Source organism: Poeciliopsis prolifica, unplaced genomic scaffold (genome assembly GCF_027474105.1).
Source record: "Poeciliopsis prolifica strain line A6 unplaced genomic scaffold, Auburn_PproV2 SCAFFOLD124, whole genome shotgun sequence".
Lineage (NCBI taxonomy): Eukaryota > Metazoa > Chordata > Actinopteri > Cyprinodontiformes > Poeciliidae > Poeciliopsis > Poeciliopsis prolifica.
In genome coordinates this window covers 253718-272367 of record NW_026562499.1, presented here as the reverse complement: position 1 = coordinate 272367, position 18650 = coordinate 253718, and the positions used below count along the sequence as shown (strand labels likewise).

Here is an 18650-nt window from a genome sequence, read left to right as displayed (position 1 = left end):
CATGCAACAGGAGCCTGAAGGCCCCACAGTTATCATGGCAACACACAACAGGGCGGGGCCCAGAGCAGCCAATCAGGACGCGCCTCCGTTCCCGCTGACGACTCCGACGATGCGTTAAGGCGCTCGGTGGCTGTGTGAACCGCGGCAGCCTCAGGTGAGATGTGGGCGTGGCTTGTGGCTGATGTCCAATCACAGTGGAGCGCTGAGACATGGCACATGGACAGACGGGCGGAGCTTCTAGAGTCCTACTGGGTTCGGCCCCCAGGGGGCGGAGCCGCAGAGAGGGCAGGGCCTATGGGGGTCAGAGCGCCTCCTGATTGGCTGTGAGGAACTCCTCGGCCCGCTGGTGCGCCTCCAGAGCTCTGATGGTGTAAACGTCCTGCGGCAGCTCCGACTTCCTGCGCATCAGCGCCTTGTCCTTCTGCAGCTCCTTCGCCCCCTGCAGGGCACACTGAGAACTGGTTAGCCACCGCTAGCTAGCATAGCTAGCATAGCTCAGGTCAACAGGTGCATCTACCTGGGACGCCTCCGTCTCCACCGTCTTCTTCAGCAGCTGGATGTCCTCCGCTGTCGGCGTCTCCGTCTCCATGGAGATGAAGGCCAGACCGCCATCACTGAACATCAGGAACTGGAACGCAGCACGAGTCAGAGACACACACACACACACACACACACACACACACACACACACACACACAGACACACATACACACACGCACACACAGACACACACACACAGACAGACACACATACACACACACACACACAGACAGACACACATACACACACACACACACACACACACACACACAGACAGACAGACACACATACACACACACACACAGACAGACACACATACACACACACACACAGACACACACAGACACACACACACATACACACACACACACACACACACACACAGACAGACACATACACACACACACAGACACACACACACACACAGACACACACACACACACAGACACACACACACAGACACACACACACACACACACAGACACACACACACACACACACACACACACAGACACACAGACACACACAGACACACTCACTCACCTCTTCCTGTGGGTGGAGTCCAGGCCGCAGGGGGTGGAGCTTATTGCTCTGCAGGTAAACAGAAGGAGACATGAAGTCCATAGACCTTCATCATCATCATCATCCTCAGGCCTTACCTGTGGGTTCTGCCGGGCCAGATCCTCGATCTTCATCCAGACTTCGTCCCGCTCCTTCAGCTTGTATTTCTCCCTGCATGAGGAGCAGAAACGGGTCAGTTCTGTTGGTCCGGTCCAGAGGTTCTGGTTCCTAGAACATACTTCTGCTTCTCGGCCTTGTAGTGCTGGGTGCAGTCGTCAAACAGCTTCTGGTTCATCTCCATAAAAGCTTCAGAGCGTTATAGATCAGACCGTGGATCGTCCTGAGGAAGAGGAGGAAGAGTGTGTGTCAGTGTGTGTGTGTGTCAGTGTGTATCAGTGTGTGTCAGTGTGTGTCAGTGTGTGTCAGTGTGTGTCAGTGTATCAGTGTGTGTCAGTGTGTGTCAGTGTGTGTGTGTATCAGTGTGTGTCAGTGTGTATCAGTGTGTGTCAGTGTGTGTCAGTGTATCAGTGTGTGTCAGTGTGTGTCAGTGTGTGTGTGTATCAGTGTGTGTCAGTGTGTGACAGTGTGTGTCAGTGTGTGACAGTGTGTGTCAGTGTGTGACAGTGTGTACCAGTGTGTGTCAGTGTGTCAGTGTATCAGTGTGTCAGTGTGTGTCAGTGTGTGTGACAGTGTGTATCAGTGTGTATCAGTGTGTGTCAGTGTGTGTCAGTGTATCAGTGTGTGTCAGTGTGTGTCAGTGTGTGTGTGTATCAGTGTGTGTCAGTGTGTGACAGTGTGTGTCAGTGTGTGACAGTGTGTGTCAGTGTGTGACAGTGTGTACCAGTGTGTGTCAGTGTATCAGTGTGTGTCAGTGTGTGTCAGTGTGTGTGTGTATCAGTGTGTGTCAGTGTGTGACAGTGTGTGTCAGTGTGTGACAGTGTGTGTCAGTGTGTGACAGTGTGTGTGTGTATCAGTGTGTGTCAGTGTATCAGTGTGTGTCAGTGTGTCAGTGTGTGTGTGTATCAGTGTGTGTCAGTGTGTGTGTGTCAGTGTGTATCAGTGTGTGTCAGTGTGTGTCAGTGTGTGTGTGTATCAGTGTGTCAGTGTGTATCAGTGTGTGTCAGTGTATCAGTGTGTGTCAGTGTGTGTCAGTGTATCAGTGTGTGTCAGTGTATCAGTGTGTGTCAGTGTGTGTCAGTGTGTCAGTGTGTGTCAGTGTGTGTCAGTGTGTATCAGTGTGTGTCAGTGTATCAGTGTGTGTCAGTGTGTGTCAGTGTGTATCAGTGTGTATCAGTGTGTCAGTGTGTGTCAGTGTGTGTCAGTGTGTGTCAGTGTGTCAGTGTGTGTCAGTGTGTCAGTGTGTGTCAGTGTGTCAGTGTGTGTCAGTGTGTGTCAGTGTGTCAGTGTGTGTCAGTGTGTGTCAGTGTGTATCAGTGTGTGTCAGTGTGTATCAGTGTGTATCAGTGTGTGTCAGTGTGTGTCAGTGTGTACCAGTGTGTACCAGTGTGTATCAGTGTGTGTCAGTGTGTATCAGTGTGTGTCAGTGTGTCAGTGTGTATCAGTATCAGTGTGTACCAGTGTGTGTCAGTGTGTGTCAGTGTGTATCAGTGTGTGTCAGTGTGTGTCAGTGTGTGTGTGTCAGTGTGTATCAGTGTGTGTCAGTGTGTGTGTGTATCAGTGTGTGTCAGTGTATCAGTGTGTATCAGTGTGTGTCAGTGTGTGTGTCAGTGTGTATCAGTGTGTATCAGTGTGTATCTGTGTGTATCAGTGTGTGTCAGTGTGTATCAGTGTGTGTCAGTGTGTGTGTGTCAGTGTGTGTGTGTATCAGTGTGTATCAGTGTGTATCAGTGTGTATCAGTGTGTGTCAGTGTGTGTCAGTGTGTGTCGGTGTGTATCAGTGTGTCAGTGTGTATCAGTGTGTCAGTGTGTATCAGTGTGTGTCAGTGTGTGTGTCAGTGTGTGTGTGTATCAGTGTGTGTCAGTGTGTGTCAGTGTGTATCAGTGTGTTAATGCTAACTTAGCATTAGCCCGCGGTGGTATGTAGACGGCCACGATCACAATGGACGAGAGTTCTCTCACCAACTTGAAGGGTCTGCATTTCACCGCCAGATATTCCAAGTCAGGAGAGCAGAATGTGCCGACAGAGTGTGTGGCTGTACACCAGGCATTGCGTACATACAATGCCAAACCTCCGCCTCTGCTCTTACCCGAAGCTGCCGTCCGATCCGCCCGGAACAGAGCGCGCCCCCGTTATCTCCACCGCTGAGTCTGGGATGTTTTCATCCAGCCAGGTCTCTGTGACAACAGTCACACAGCTGTCCATCCGGCGAGAGATAATTCGGAGTCGCACCTCGTCGATTTTGTTGACGAGGGACCTGGCGTTGGCGAGGAAGAGGCTGGGGAGGGCCGGTCTGTGAGGGCCGGTCTGTGAGGGTTAGCTTGTAGCCTTGCACGCACGCCGGCTCTCTTGCCCCTCTTTTGTTTGCGCTGCCTCCTCCGTCGCCTTCGCAGCAGGGGGGGAATGATCATAGTCCCAGGTGTTCGAAGCAGCTCTGGAGGAATAAAGTCCAGCTTGGTGGGTGTGTGAAGTCCAAACTGTGCCCCTATGTTCCACAGTTCTGATCTGCTATAAGTTGTCAAGGCTTCCAGTAGTGTGTTGAGCGAAGACATCAATAAAAACAGGCTAACAAAAACGAAAACACGGGAGCTCCGAGCCGCTGCGTCTACACGCGCCGCCATCTTATCTCTGAGCTATACTGCCTGATCAGCGGGCAGATGAACTCCAACCCGGAGGCGGCCATGATTGTGGCGGGGGACTTTAACCACGTGGAACTGAAGGCTGTGTTTCCCAAATTCCACAAGTTCATAAACTTTCCCACCAGAGACAATAACATTTTGGATCAGGTCTACTGCAATACCCCCGGAGCCTACAAGGCTGTAGCAGGTCCACATCTGGGCATGTCTGACCACATCTCAGTGGAGCTGATTCCTGTCTACAAGCCTCTGGCCTGCAGAACTAAACCGACCACCAGAATAGTTCAGGTCTGGACTGAGGAGGCCTCCTCTGCACTTCAGGACTGCTTTGAGCACACAGACTGGAGTGTGTTCAGGGACGGAGCAGACTTGGAGGAATACTCATCGTCCGTTCTGTCCTATATTCAGTTCTGCACCGATGCTGTCCTCCCTGTTAAGACCATAAAAGTGTTTCCAAACCAGAAACCATGGCTGGACAGCACAGTACGGGCCCTGCTGAAAGCCCGGGATGCTGCCTACAGATCTGGAGACAGGTTGGCTTATAGCAGGCCCGGTCGGAACTGAAAAAAGGAATTAAGCAGGCCAAGCTCCAGTACAAACAGCGGATTGAGGAACACTTCATCAACAACAACCCCAGTAGCATGTGGAGAGGCATCAGGACCATGACAGACTACAAACACAGCACTCAGCTGACCAGCCGCGACCCCACCCTGCCTGACACCTTAAACAGCTTCTTTGCCCGCTTTGACACAGTGGGCAGCAGAGAAGCTGTACATCGACCCCGACTGGAAGAGCACCAGCCTCTCGTCCTGCAGCAGCACCAGGTGACATCCACCTGAGGAGGATCAACACCCACAAAGCTACAGGACCGGACAAGGTGTCAGGCCAGACGCTGAAAACGTGCGCCGACCAGCTGGCAGGAGTGTTTCTGGACATTTTCAATCTGTCCCTGCAGTTCACCATGGTTCCTGAGTGTCTCAAGTCTTTCCACCATCATCCCTGTACCGAAGAAGACGACCATCACCAGCCTGAACGATTACCGGCCCGTCGCTCTGACCCCGGTGATCATGAAGTGCTTTGAGAGGATTCTTCTGAGGTACATCAGACACTTCATCCCTGCAGACCTGGACAGCCTCCAGTTCGCCTACAGAGCGAACCGGTCAACAGAGGATGCTGTCTCCATCACTCTGCACACAGCCCTGACCCATCTGCAGCATCCCAACACCTACGTCAGGATGCTATTTGTAGACTTCAGCTCAGCATTTAACACCGTCATCCCAGACAAGCTGGTGCTGAAGCTACTCAAGGTGGGGCTGCCTGCTTCACTGTGCCACTGGATCAGAGACTTCCTCACCAACAGGCCTCAGGTGGTGAGAATAGGTGGCTCAACATCGTCCCCACTGGTCCTCAACACAGGCACGCCGCAGGGCTGTGTGCTCAGCCCAGCTCTCTTCACCCTGTTTACACACGACTGCGTTGCCATCCACCCCACCAACACAGTCGTCAAGTTTGCGGACGACACAACAGTAGTGGGTCTCATTTCAGACAACAACGAGACCCACTACAGAGGAAATTCAGCAGCTCACTCAGTGGTGTTCAGCCAACAACTTGGTGCTGAACACAGGGAAGACCAAGGAGGTCATCGTGGACTACAGAAGGTCCAGGAGGACGGGTCACACTCCCCTTCTCATAGATGGAGAAGAGGTGGAGCGTGTGGACAACATCAAGTTCCTGGGCCTCCACATCACGTCTGACCTCTCCTGGAATACCAACACCTCCCACCTGGTGAAGAAAGCACAACAAAGGCTCTTCTTCCTCAGGAAACTGAGACGGGCTGGACTTTCCTCACAGCTGCTCCTGAACTTTTACAGGGACGATCGAGAGCGTCCTCTGCCTCAACGTGACTGTGTGGTATGGTGGCTGCACAGCACTGGAGAGGAAACAACTGACACGGGTGGTGAGAACAGCACAAGGCATTGTGGGATGCCCCTCCCGGACCTGGACTCTATTTACATAGGCCGGGTCAAGAAGAGAGCTGGATCCATAGCCGTGGATTCCAGCCACCCGGGCCACAGACTGTTTGTGCCGCTGCCATCAGGCCAGCGGTTCAGGAATATACGGACTACAACAAACAGACTGAGAAACAGTTTCTTCCCCACAGCCGTCAGCCATTACTCCCTGCCGCCCCCTCCCACACATATCATAACCTCACATACACCCCCCCCCCACACACCCCAACCCCACACAGCCATATTGTTCTGCACTTGCACTGTCACATCATCTGCACTTTACCATAATTGGACCTGCTGCTTCTTCTTTGGTGTGGTTGAGTGCCTTTAGTTAATTTTAGTTGTATATTATTATTATTGTGTGTTTGTTTATTTAATATTGTATTTTTTGACTTTTTGCACGGGAGTTGCAATAGAAATTTTGTTGAATCCTGTTCAATGACAATAAATGCTATTCTATTCTATTCAGTGTGTATCTGTGTGTATCAGTGTGTATCAGTGTGTGTCAGTGTGTATCAGTGTGTATCAGTGTGTGTCAGTGTGTGTGTGTCAGTGTGTCAGTGTGTATCAGTGTGTATCAGTGTGTATCAGTGTGTATCAGTGTGTGTCAGTGTGTGTCAGTGTGTGTGTGTGTCAGTGTGTGTGTGTCAGTGTGTGTGTGTGTCAGTGTGTGTCAGTGTGTGTGTGTGTCAGTGTGTGTGTGTCAGTGTGTGTGTGTATCAGTGTGTGTCAGTGTGTATCAGTGTGTGTCAGTGTGTGTGTGTCAGTGTGTATCAGTGTGTATCAGTGTGTATCAGTGTGTGTCAGTGTGTGTCAGTGTGTGTCAGTGTGTGTCAGTGTGTGTGTGTCAGTGTGTGTGTGTGTCAGTGTGTGTCAGTGTGTGTCAGTGTGTATCAGTGTGTATCAGTGTGTATCAGTGTGTGTCAGTGTGTGTCAGTGTGTGTCAGTGTGTGTCAGTGTGTGTGTGTCAGTGTGTGTGTGTATCAGTGTGTATCAGTGTGTGTCAGTGTATCAGTGTGTATCAGTGTGTGTCAGTGTGTGTCAGTGTGTACCAGTGTGTATCAGTGTGTGTCAGTGTGTGTCAGTGTGTGTCAGTGTGTGTCAGTGTGTGTCAGTGTGTGTGTGTGTCAGTGTGTATCAGTGTGTGTCAGTGTGTGTGTGTCAGTGTGTATCAGTGTGTGTCAGTGTGTGTGTGTCAGTGTGTGTCAGTGTGTGTGTGTGTCAGTGTGTGTCAGTGTGTGACAGTGTATCAGTGTGTATCAGTGTGTGTCAGTGTGTGTCAGTGTGTGTGTGTCAGTGTGTGTCAGTGTGTGTGTGTCAGTGTGTGTCAGTGTGTCAGTGTATCAGTGTGTATCAGTGTATCAGTGTGTGTCAGTGTGTGTCAGTGTGTGTGTGTGTCAGTGTGTGTCAGTGTGTGTCAGTGTATCAGTGTGTATCTGTGTGTATCAGTGTGTGTCAGTGTGTGTCAGTGTGTGTCAGTGTGTGTCAGTGTGTGTCAGTGTGTGTCAGTGTGTATCTGTGTGTATTAGTGTGTATCAGTGTGTGTCAGTGTGTATCAGTGTGTGTCAGTGTGTGTCAGTGTGTGTCAGTGTGTGTCAGTGTGTGTCAGTGTGTGTCAGTGTGTGTCAGTGTGTATCAGTGTGTGTCAGTGTGTGTGTGTCAGTGTGTGTCAGTGTGTATCAGTGTGTGTCAGTGTGTGTCAGTGTGTATCAGTGTGTGTCAGTGTGTGTCAGTGTGTGTCAGTGTGTGTCAGTGTGTATCAGTGTGTATCAGTGTGTATCAGTGTGTGTCAGTGTGTGTCAGTGTGTGTCAGTGTGTATCAGTGTGTATCAGTGTGTATCAGTGTGTATCAGTGTGTATCAGTGTGTGTCAGTGTGTGTCAGTGTGTGTCAGTGTGTGACAGTGTGTATCAGTGTGTATCAGTGTGTATCAGTGTGTATCAGTGTGTATCAGTGTGTGTCAGTGTGTATCAGTGTGTATCAGTGTGTATCAGTGTGTATCAGTGTGTGTCAGTGTGTGTCAGTGTGTGTCAGTGTGTGTCAGTGTGTATCAGTGTGTATCAGTGTGTATCAGTGTGTATCAGTGTGTGTCAGTGTGTGTCAGTGTGTGTCAGTGTGTGTCAGTGTGTGTCAGTGTGTGTCAGTGTGTATCAGTGTGTATCAGTGTGTATCAGTGTGTATCAGTGTGTATCAGTGTGTATCAGTGTGTGTCAGTGTGTATCAGTGTGTGTCAGTGTGTGTCAGTGTGTGTCAGTGTGTCAGTGTGTGTCAGTGTGTGTCAGTGTGTGTCAGTGTGTATCAGTGTGTGTCAGTGTGTGTGTGTGTCAGTGTGTGTCAGTGTGTATCAGTGTGTATCAGTGTGTATCAGTGTATCAGTGTGTGTCAGTGTGTGTCAGTGTGTGTCAGTGTGTGTCAGTGTGTGTCAGTGTGTATCAGTGTGTGTCAGTGTGTATCAGTGTGTATCAGTGTGTGTCAGTGTGTCAGTGTGTATCAGTGTGTATCAGTGTGTATCAGTGTGTGTCAGTGTGTATCAGTGTGTATCAGTGTGTATTAGTGTGTATCAGTGTGTATCAGTGTGTGTCAGTGTGTGTCAGTGTGTATCAGTGTGTGTCAGTGTGTGTCAGTGTGTATCAGTGTGTGTCAGTGTGTGTCAGTGTGTATCAGTGTGTGTCAGTGTGTGTCAGTGTGTGTCAGTGTGTGTCAGTGTGTATCAGTGTGTATCAGTGTGTATCAGTGTGTATCAGTGTGTGTCAGTGTGTCAGTGTGTATCAGTGTATCAGTGTGTATTAGTGTGTATCAGTGTGTATCAGTGTGTCAGTGTGTGTCAGTGTGTGTCAGTGTGTATCAGTGTGTATCAGTGTGTATCAGTGTGTATCAGTGTGTATCAGTGTGTATCAGTGTGTGTCAGTGTGTGTCAGTGTGTGTCAGTGTGTGTCAGTGTGTATCAGTGTGTGTCAGTGTGTGTGTGTATCAGTGTGTGTCAGTGTGTATCAGTGTGTCAGTGTGTGTGTGTCAGTGTGTGTGTCAGTGTGTGTGTGTGTCAGTGTGTCAGTGTGTATCAGTGTGTGTCAGTGTGTGTCAGTGTGTGTGTGTGTCAGTGTGTGTCAGTGTGTCAGTGTATCAGTGTGTATCTGTGTGTATTAGTGTGTATCAGTGTGTATCAGTGTGTATCAGTGTGTGTCAGTGTGTGTCAGTGTGTGTCAGTGTGTGTCAGTGTGTATCAGTGTGTGTCAGTGTGTGTGTGTATCAGTGTGTGTCAGTGTGTATCAGTGTGTCAGTGTGTGTGTGTCAGTGTGTGTGTGTCAGTGTGTGTGTGTGTCAGTGTGTGTCAGTGTGTATCAGTGTGTCAGTGTGTCAGTGTGTGTGTGTGTCAGTGTGTCAGTGTGTGACAGTGTATCAGTGTGTATCTGTGTATTAGTGTGTATCAGTGTGTATCAGTGTGTATCAGTGTGTGTCAGTGTGTATCAGTGTGTGTCAGTGTGTGTCAGTGTGTGACAGTGTGTCAGTGTGTGTCAGTGTGTGTCAGTGTGTGTCAGTGTGTGACAGTGTGTGTCAGTGTGTGTCAGTGTGTATCAGTGTGTGTCAGTGTGTGTGTATCAGTGTGTGTCAGTGTGTGTCAGTGTGTGTCAGTGTGTGTGTGTATCAGTGTGTATCAGTGTGTCAGTGTGTGTCAGTGTGTGTGTGTATCAGTGTGTATCAGTGTGTCAGTGTGTGTCAGTGTGTATCAGTGTGTGTCAGTGTGTATCAGTGTGTGTCAGTGTGTGTCAGTGTGTGTCAGTGTGTGTCAGTGTGTATCAGTGTGTGTATGTATCAGTGTGTGTCAGTGTGTATCAGTGTGTATCAGTGTGTCAGTGTGTGTCAGTGTGTATCAGTGTGTCAGTGTGTGTCAGTGTGTGTCAGTGTGTGACAGTGTGTCAGTGTGTATCAGTGTGTGTCAGTGTGTGTCAGTGTGTGTGTGTATCAGTGTGTGTCAGTGTGTGTGTGTATCAGTGTGTGTCAGTGTGTGTGTATCAGTGTGTGACAGTTTGTCAGTGTGTGTCAGTGTGTGTGTGTATCAGTGTGTGTCAGTGTGTGTGTGTATCAGTGTGTGTCAGTGTGTGTGTGTATCAGTGTGTATCAGTGTGTGTGTGTATCAGTGTGTGTCAGTGTGTGTGTGTATCAGTGTGTGTCAGTGTGTGTGTGTATCAGTGTGTGACAGTTTGTCCGTGTGTGTCAGTGTGTGTGTGTATCAGTGTGTGTCAGTGTGTGTGTATCAGTGTGTGTCAGTGTGTGTGTGTATCAGTGTGTATCAGTGTGTGTGTGTATCAGTGTGTGTCAGTGTGTGTGTATCAGTGTGTGTGTGTGTAAGTGTGTATCAGTGTGTGTCAGTGTGTGTGTATCAGTGTGTGTCAGTGTGTATCAGTGTGTGTGTGTATCAGTGTGTATCAGTGTGTGTCAGTGTGTGTCAGTGTGTGTGTGTCAGTGTGTGTGTGTATCAGTGTGTATCAGTGTGTGTCAGTGTGTGTGTGTCAGTGTGTGTGTGTATCAGTGTGTATCAGTGTGTGTCAGTGTGTGTGTGTCAGTGTGTGTGTGTATCAGTGTGTGTCAGTGTGTGTGTGTATCAGTGTGTGTCAGTGTGTATCAGTGTGTATCAGTGTGTGTCAGTGTGTATCAGTGTGTGTCAGTGTGTATCAGTGTGTGTCAGTGTGTATCAGTGTGTATCAGTGTGTATCAGTGTGTATCAGTGTGTGTCAGTGTGTATCAGTGTGTATCAGTGTGTGTCAGTGTGTATCAGTGTATCAGTGTGTATCAGTGTGTGTCAGTGTGTGTGTGTCAGTGTGTGTGTATCAGTGTGTGTCAGTGTGTATCAGTGTGTGTCAGTGTGTATCAGTGTGTGTCAGTGTATCAGTGTGTATCAGTGTGTATCAGTGTGTGTCAGTGTGTGTCAGTGTGTATCAGTGTGTATCAGTGTGTATCAGTGTGTGTCAGTGTGTATCAGTGTGTGTCAGTGTGTGTCAGTGTGTGTCAGTGTGTGTCAGTGTATCAGTGTGTGTCAGTGTGTATCAGTGTGTATCAGTGTGTATCAGTGTGTGTCAGTGTGTGTCAGTGTGTATCAGTGTGTATCAGTGTGTATCAGTGTGTATCAGTGTGTATCAGTGTGTGTCAGTGTGTATCAGTGTGTATCAGTGTGTATCAGTGTGTATCAGTGTGTATCAGTGTGTGTCAGTGTGTATCAGTGTGTATCAGTGTGTATCAGTGTGTATCAGTGTGTGTCAGTGTGTATCAGTGTGTATCAGTGTGTATCAGTGTGTATCAGTGTGTATCAGTGTGTGTCAGTGTGTATCAGTGTGTATCAGTGTGTGTCAGTGTGTATCAGTGTGTATCAGTGTGTCAGTGTGTGTCAGTGTGTATCAGTGTGTGTCAGTGTGTGTCAGTGTGTGTCAGTGTGTGTCAGTGTGTATCAGTGTGTGTCAGTGTGTGTCAGTGTGTATCAGTGTGTGTCAGTGTGTATCAGTGTGTGTCAGTGTGTGTGTGTATCAGTGTGTATCAGTGTGTGTCAGTGTGTGTGTGTATCAGTGTGTATCAGTGTGTGTCAGTGTGTGTCAGTGTGTGTGTGTATCAGTGTGTGTCAGTGTGTGTGTGTATCAGTGTGTGTCAGTGTGTGTCAGTGTGTGTGTGTATCAGTGTGTATCAGTGTGTGTCAGTGTGTGTCAGTGTGTGTGTGTATCAGTGTGTATCAGTGTGTCAGTGTGTATCAGTGTGTGTCAGTGTGTGTGTGTATCAGTGTGTGTCAGTGTGTGTCAGTGTGTGACAGTGTGTGTCAGTGTGTGTGTGTATCAGTGTGTGTCAGTGTGTACTTGTTCCAGTGACTCTTTGAGTTTTTGTACAGAGCTGGAAACATGATGGGGAGAATCTTGGCTGCGTTGTCGCTGATCAGACTCATGATGTACTCGTTGTTCCAGTAGTACAGCGCTCTCTCTGCCACCTGGAACAACAGCAGAACCTCTGTCAGAACCGAAAGCCCCCGCCGCGGACGGTCCGGTTCTGGTTCTGGTACCTGGAAGTGCGGGCTGGACACACACTTGGCCAGCTGCCTGAAGAGCGGCTCCTGCACCTTGACGAACTCGGCCGGCTCGATGACGTCCAGGATCTCCTCCAGCTCGTTCAGGAACATCACCTCCTTTGGACTGTGGGTTTTGGGCCAGAACTTCAGCAGGCCCATGATCACCTGGGAAAGTCAGGGGTCAGAGGTCAGCGTGAAGCGGCGGCCGGGCCGGGGAAGCTGGCGCGGGAAACTCACCGGCTCCGTCAGGCTGCTGTCCTTCTCCAGGAACTGGACCACACAGTAAGCCAACTGTGGATCAAAACCAGGTCAGAACCTGCAGAACCAGCAGAACCAGCAGAACCACACACTCACCTGAGGGGGTACACACTCAGAGACTTGACCTTGTGGAGCGGCAGCAGAACCCGGATCAGAAACATTTTGTTTCTTCTTTCAGAGGCAGAGCGAAGCCGTTGATGATGCTGCAGGAAACAGAGAGAGACGGAGCGGCCGCGTTCCAATTCAGTTAGAGAGACGGAGCGGCCGCGTTCCAATTCAGTTAGAGAGACGGAGCGGCCGCGTTCCAATTCAGTTAGAGAGACGGAGCGGCCGCGTTCCAATTCAGTTAGAGAGACGGAGCGGCCGCGTTCCAATTCAGTTAGAGAGACGGAGCGGCCGCGTTCCAATTCACTCAGAATTGGAAGCTGTGAGCGAAGACACAAACAGTGGAGCCGAAGTTTCCACAGATAAGAATTTAAGGTCAACTTGTTTGTGTTCCAGTGTTACCTGCCCAGGATCTCCAGCAGCTCAGCGATGCCGTTGTGATGCTCTGTCTCATATATGAACCTGCAGGATGAGAACACCAGTGAGCCACTGGGAGCACTGGGCTCACCTGTGTGGGCGGGGCTAAGGCATCTCACCTGTAGAAGATGTTGTTGATCTGCCGACGGATGTAGGCCCGCAAACCCAGGAACTTTCCGTAGATCCGGTGGAGGATCGTTTTCAGGAAGTCTCGCTCTCTGGGATCCTCACTATCAAACAACTCCAGCAGCTGCAGGCAGGAGGACAGGAGCTCACCTGGTGCACACACACTGGTCCCCACACACACTGTTCCCCACACACACTGGTCCCCACACACTGGTCCCCCCACACACTGGTCCCCACACATTGGTCCCCACACATTGGTCCCCCCACACTGGTCCCCACACATTGGTCTCCCCACACACACTGGTCCCCACACACTGGTCCCCCCACACACTGGTCCCCACACACATTGGTCCCCCCACACACTGGTCCCCACACATTGGTCCCCCCACACACTGGTCCCCACACACACTGGTCCCCCACACACATTGGTCCCCCACACTCGTCCCCCCACACACTGGTCCCCACACATTGGTCCCCCCACACACTGGTCCCCACACATTGGTCCCCCACACACTGGTCCCCACACATTGGTCCCCCCACACACTGGTCCCCACACACATTGGTCCCCCCACACTCGTCCCCCTACACACTGGTCCCCCCACACACACTGGTCCACACACACTGGTCCCCCTACACACTGGTCCCCACACACACTGGTCCCCACACACTGGTCCCCCTACACACTGGTCCCCACACATTGGTCCCCCCACACACTGGTCCCCACACATTGGTCCCCACACATTGGTCCCCCCACACACACTGGTCCCCACACATTGGTCCCCCCACACACATTGGTCCCCCACACACACTGGTCCCCACACATTGGTCCCCCCACACACTGGTCCCCACACACTGGTCCCCCACACACTGGTCCCCACACATTGGTCCCCCCACACACTGGTCCCCACACATTGGTCCCCCCACACACTGGTCCCCACACACATTGGTCCCCCCACACTCATCCCCCCACACACTGGTCCCCACACATTGGTCCCCCCACACACTGGTCCCCACACATTGGTCCCCCCACACACTGGTCCCCACACATTGGTCCCCACACACATTGGTCCCCCCACACTCGTCCCCCTACACACTGGTCCCCCCACACACACTGGTCCACACACACTGGTCCCCCTACACACTGGTCCCCACACACTGGTCCCCACACACACACTGGTCCCCACACTGGTCCCCCACACACTGGTCCCCACACACATTGGTCCCCCCACACACACTGGTCCACACACACTGGTCCCCCTACACACTGGTCAACACACATTGGTCCCCCCACACACACTGGTCCCCACACACATTGGTCCCCCCACACACACTGGTCCCCCCACACACACTGGTCCCCACACATTGGTCCCCCCACACACTGGTCCCCACACATTGGTCCCCCCACACACTGGTCCCCACACACATTGGTCCCCCCACACACTGGTCCACACACACTGGTCCCCCTACACACTGGTCAACACACATTGGTCCCCCCACACTGGTCCCCCCACACATTGGTCCCCCCCACACACTGGTCCCCACACACTGGTCCCCACACACACACTGGTCCCCCCACACTGGTCCCCACACATTGGTCCCCCACACACACTGGTCCCCACACACATTGGTCCCCCCACACTGGTCCCCTACACACTGATCCCCCACACACACTGGTCCACACACACTGGTCCCCCTACACACTGGTCCCCCCACATTGGTCCCCCCACACACTGGTCCCCACACATTGGTCCCCCCACACACTGGTCCCCACACACATTGGTCCCCCCACACTCGTCCCCTACACACTGGTCCCCCCACACACACTGGTCCATACACACTGGTCCCCACACACTGGTCCCCACACACACACTGGTCCCCACACATTGGTCCCCCCACACACACTGGTCCACACACATTGGTCCCCCCACACACTGGTCCCCACACACATTGGTCCCCCACACACACTGGTCCACACACACTGGTCCCCACACACATTGGTCCCCCCCCACACACTGGTCCCCACACACACTGGTCCCCACACATTGGTCCCCCCACACACTGGTCCCCACACATTGGTCCCCCCACACTGGTCCCCACACACATTGGTCCCCCCACACACACTGGTCCACACACACTGGTCCCCCTACACACTGGTCAACACACATTGGTCCCCCCAACCTGGTCCCCACACACATTGGTCCCCCCCACACACTGGTCCCCACACACTGGTCCCCACACACACACTGGTCCTCACACATTGGTCCCCCCACACACTGGTCCACACACATTGGTCCCCCCACACACTGGTCCCCACAAACATTGGTCCCCCCACACACTGGTCCACACACACTGGTCCCCCTACACACTGGTCAACACACATTGGTCCCCCCACACACACTGGTCCCCACACACATTGGTCCCCCCACACACACTGGTCCCCACACACACACTGGTCCCCACACATTGGTCCCCCCACACACTGGTCCCCACACATTGGTCCCCCCACACACTGGTCCCCACACACATTGGTCCCCCCACACACACTGGTCCCCCTACACACTGGTCAACACACATTGGTCCCCCCACACTGGTCCCCACACACATTGGTCCCCCCACACACTGGTCCCCTACACACTGATCCCCCCACACACACTGGTCCACACACACTGGTCCCCCTACACACTGGTCCCCACACATTGGTCCCCCCACACACTGGTCCCCACACACATTGGTCCCCCCACACACACTGGTCAACACACATTGGTCCCCCCACACACTGGTCCCCACACACTGGTCCCCCCACACACTGGTCCCCACACACACACTGGTCCTCACACATTGGTCCCCCCACACTGGTCCACACACATTGGTCCCCCCACACACTGGTCCCCACAAACATTGGTCCCCCCACACACACTGGTCCACACACACTGGTCCCCCTACACACTGGTCAACACACATTGGTCCCCCCACACACACTGGTCCCCACACACATTGGTCCCCCCACACACACTGGTCCCCACACACACACTGGTCCCCACATTGGTCCCCCCACACACTGGTCCCCACACACATTGGTCCCCCCACACTGGTCCCCCTACACACACTGGTCCACACACACTGGTCCACACACACTGGTCCCCCTACACACTGGTCCCCACACATTGGTCCCCCCACACACTGGTCCCCACACACATTGGTCCCCCCACACACTGGTCCCCCCACACACACTGGTCCCCACCTGGCCAGGTGATGTCTTACCGACAGAACGAACTTCTGGTCGATGTACTTCTTGGCGACGTTGGGCTGGAAGTCCGGAGACTCCAGGAAGCGGAGGAAGAACTCGTACACCAGCTGTGGATTCACAGGTTGGGTCAGTTCTGGTTCTGGTTCTGCTCACCTGGACCTCCAGGAGTTGGAGTCATACCTGCAGGTGAGGCCAGGCCGCCTCCAGCGTCGGCTCGTCTTCCTCCGGGTCGAACTCGGCGCCGGTCGGGTTGGAGGACGGAGGAAGAGTCCGGAACACGTTGATGGAGAACTGCAGAACACAAACAGCCTTTACCATAGTAACAATTCCAGTAGCTACACGCTGCGCTGGCTTTGAGACGTCCCAGGGGAAGTGAACGCAGCACAGTGAGGGAACGGAGGCGGAGCTTCTTGCAGACACGCCCACCTGGATACACCAAGAATCAGCGGCTCACCATGACGACGGCCTCGGGGTAGATGCTCTCGGTCACCACCTCGTTGTTGTGCGTGATGTACTCCACCATCTCGTTAAGCCCCGCCCTCTTGACCTCCTTGAACTTGAGGTCGCTGAGGGGTCGCTGATGAAGTCGAACAGGACGCAGCACTGCCGCAGCTTCTGCACGAACAGATCCTCGCGCTCTGGGGGCGGGGCATCTGGGGACAGGAGCAGATTGGGGTCTGAATTGGGTTGGGTTCTGGTCCGGTCCGGTCCGGTCCGGTCACCTTTTAGGGCGGGAGCTTCTGCAGCTCGCGGTTCTTAGTGAGGCTGAACCGGGTCGAGCTCTGGCGCCGCTCCTTCTTCAGCAGCGTCGGGCCGCCGGAGTATTTGATCTTGTTGAGCTGCGTTGGCGGCGGCGTGCTGCAGCTGGCGCGCTTGTTGCCGCTCTGCTGTTGCTGCTGCAGCACCTGAAACACACGGGCGGGTCAGAGGTTCTGGTTCCGCTCGGGCTGCGACGGCCGGGGCGACCCACCTCCTCCGGGTTCTCCGGCCCGCCGTCCTTCACGCTGCTGCTCTTGGAGCCTTTGGAAGATTTGCTGGATTCCTGAAAAACAAGAAACCAGAACCAGAACCACAACCATGCTGTTACTCTGTTAAACGGACCAGAACCCATGCTGAAACCGGGTCGGAGAAATCGGGCCCACATGATGAAGAACATGGTTATGAATCGGATCTTACTTTCCAGAATAAAGTGGAGGAAGTCCAGGGAACAGAGTTCTGACCCGGTTCTGGATCACAACCACCAGAACTTCATGGAGCAGGGTTCCTTTAGGTCTGGACCAGAACCCAGATCCATAGAAATCCAGTGACTTCATCAGGTCCGGACCAGGAATCGATGTCCAACAGGACCCGAATAGAACCGGGTCTATCAGAACCGCTCTAAACATGAGACCAGCTGATGGTTCCCGATCGCTGGTTCGGACCCAGTGATCCGGAACCGGCCTGCGGGACGAGTCACAGCCAGCAGCCAGGCGGTACCGGCGGGACTGAGAGGAAGCAGCCCGGTTCCGGTCCCGGTTCTGCTCCTCTGTGGACGCAGTTAGCTCTCCTGAAGTTGGCCTGTGACCGACAGTCAGGACCGTCGCGCCTCCAACTGGTTAAACTGGTGCCGGTTACTGGTTTCAGCGCCACACTGGCGGTGAAAGCAGAAGGTTTATTGATTCTGTTCTCCTCTGATCAGAACCAATCAAAAATAAACTTTTATTCCAAAGTCAGACTCATTCAAATTTTACTTTCCTGAAGACGAACTTAGGGCTTTTTCTGCTTTAGCGCCTCCTGCTGGTGGCCCCCGGTGATTTCTATATTTATGAAAAAGATTCTTAAACCCTTCAGCAGCCAATCAGACTTTAGCTCTACGGAATGACCCTTTACTGAGGCTATCAATCACAGGCCGACTTTAGCGCAGTGTGATGCTAACGGGCCTTTAGCCGCTTAGCTTCATCAATCTGAACCCGCCTCCACGCCGCCGTCCCTCCACGCTCCACTGGGAAAGGCTCCACGCAACCTCCGTAGTCCACACTCACCTTCTCCTTCTTCGGCTTGTTCGGCATCTTGTCCGCGGCGCTGACTTCTCCCACGGAGCCTCTGCGATCCGCCTCCCCGGGATCTGTCGCTGTCACTCGGTCAGTCTCCTCCGTGCGCCCGCTACTCCACACGGCCGATGCGATTGGCTGCCGGAGCCGCAGTCTGCCTAGCGACGCGTGCGGAGATTTTTCCTATTGGATAAAAGCGCGTTTAACCGCGACGGTGAGGCTGCGGGGAGGCGATTCGGGTCTGGATCTTCCCCAGCAACACAGAACCCCTCCAACCTGAGGAAGGCCGAACCGAACAGAACCAGGAGAAGGTGAAGTTAGAGAAACATCTGAATGTTCTCCGTAGGGACCAGATGCTCTACCTTCAAGTTCTGGTCCAGTTCTGGTTCTGACCACTAAACTTTAACCCAGGAGGTCAGAACATGTTGGCTTGGTTGGTTCTGGAAAGTTATGCAGTTTAAAACAGGAAACATTTGGGTTATTTAGTCTGTTTCCGGTCCTATTTCACCCTGTTGTTCATTTATAAATAGTGTTTCTAACTAAATATACTTTAGGTTAGTT

At 52.5% G+C, this 18650-nt stretch overlaps 1 pseudogene; it reads right to left on the bottom strand.

Annotated features, from left to right (window-relative positions):
- Positions 1 to 66: 66 nt before the first annotated feature.
- On the bottom strand, positions 67 to 18229 carry LOC129355104 (serine/threonine-protein phosphatase 2A 56 kDa regulatory subunit delta isoform-like; annotated as a pseudogene).
- Positions 18230 to 18650: the final 421 nt, after the last annotated feature.